The sequence below is a fragment of the Suricata suricatta genome, chromosome 3, assembly GCF_006229205.1.
Source record: "Suricata suricatta isolate VVHF042 chromosome 3, meerkat_22Aug2017_6uvM2_HiC, whole genome shotgun sequence".
Lineage (NCBI taxonomy): Eukaryota > Metazoa > Chordata > Mammalia > Carnivora > Herpestidae > Suricata > Suricata suricatta.
Window position 1 is genome coordinate 40,402,523 of NC_043702.1, and position 1,992 is coordinate 40,404,514.

Sequence of the window (1,992 nt, forward strand, 5' to 3'; positions counted from 1 at the left end):
AACTGTATTTTAGACTTTTACAAAACATTTAGTGTTAGTTTTAATTTGTTCCTGAAAAGAACACCATCTATCAAATGTTTGATCTCTAATTTGTTGCTATCTCAAAAAACATGCATGCCTCTGTCATAGGTCAGTCATTAGTATGTAACTGCAACTACAAGTGGCAATGCCGGCTTAATCTAAATATGTAATTTAGATTCTAATGATCTGAAGTTGATTGACTCCCAAATAAAAATCAACATAGTTTGAAGAGTCTCAGTTTGGTTTCATATTTACAATGGGGGAATAATATTTAATCTAACTCCTCAAATTCAACTTAATATTTTTTTGAAAATCTCCTTCCAATAGTCCTATAGATATAGATAACATACAAATTCTGATTTATCCTAATTTGATGCTTTCTGCACTTAGCTTTCTTTCAAAATTACAAAGAAATGCCAAGAAGCATGCCCACTCAGAGTTTTGCATATAATTGATGATTGGGGAGGAGGGGGATCTTAGAAACCATTAGAAGTATAGGCAGATCCACGGACATTTATCCATGTCCAAGAACATAATAACTTCAGGGTATAGCTATTGAACTCCCATGGCAATGTTTTCTTTTGTTTATTCAACACTCACTCAGCAAAAAAGTATTGCTTGCCTTTATATCAGTTAGCTTCTCATGGTAGAAATCCATTTCCGGTTTACCCACATTAAAAAAAGTAATATAACTGAAAAGTTCAAGAATATGGCATACATTATGCACAATTAGATAAAAGACCTCTAACAATATTATGGGAGGTTTTTTTCTCTCCATATGAGAACGCTTTTTTCCCCCTCTAGGTAGAACTCCATTTTTATACAAACTCTGTATTAGTAATAAAAGGTAGGTTTGGTGACTCCATACTTTATGTGCCTTTAGGATCCATTTTAATTCTAGAAGGAAAGAATGAAATTATTTTTCTCCCAAATTACAGTAATTACAGTAGCATCTTTATGCATCCCACTAACTCGGATTACATAAATATACGCTTTGATTTTCTAAGCCATGTACTCATTCTTGCTCTCACATATGCTCAAGGTGAGGGACACAGCCAATTCCACTAGAAACACTTGAGAGAAGGACATTAACATTCACTGGGAAGTTGGGCTATACTTTTCAGAGGAAAAGAGTGAATGGATATGGAAAGTAAAAAATAAATATATTTACTCTGTGGCACATATGTTCTTAGGTGATAAAAACAAATAAAATCACAGACCTCAAGGATGCCCCTGGTCTATGGACTAAATTACCCATCTATTATAAGTAGTACAAACAAACAAAAACATAAGTAAGGCCAGCAAATTCTTATATCAATGTATGTATAATTTCTCAAACTACCCAAATAGTAGACACTGCCCTCCAGTTCCAAATTTCTCCAAGTATCATATCTAGTGCCAAATTTCATTATAAAGCTAATTCATTTTTCTTAAATATAAATCTCTTCCAATCAATATAAATTGGTTGAATAAATCTTAACTTTTTAAAATATTTTTTAATGTTTTACTTATTTTTGAGAGAGAGAGAGAGAGAGCATGAGCAGGGGAGGGTCAGAGAGAGAAGGAGACAGAGAATCTGAAGACAGGCTCTAGGCTCTGAGCTAGCTGTCAGCACAGAACCCAATGCTGGCTCGAACCCACGAACCACGAGATCATGACCTGAGCTGAAGCCAGACGCTTAACTGACTGAGCCACTCAGGTGCCCCAATCTTACCTTTTTAAGTAGATAATGGTACTAATGTTTCATAATCACTGTATTTTTTAGCCAAGGCTATTCTAGAAGTAAGTTTATTTAAAAGCTCTTTTCATCATCCATTGCCTAAATAACCAGGCTCACTGTTTCTTCCTTCACAATTTCTGCTAAAATAATACCAAAATTTTTATAGTTTTGTTACTTCCCTCTGAGACTTCCATCCCACCCTTCAAGCACAAACTCAGAATATTCATTAACTTTTTTATTTGCGTCTCTCT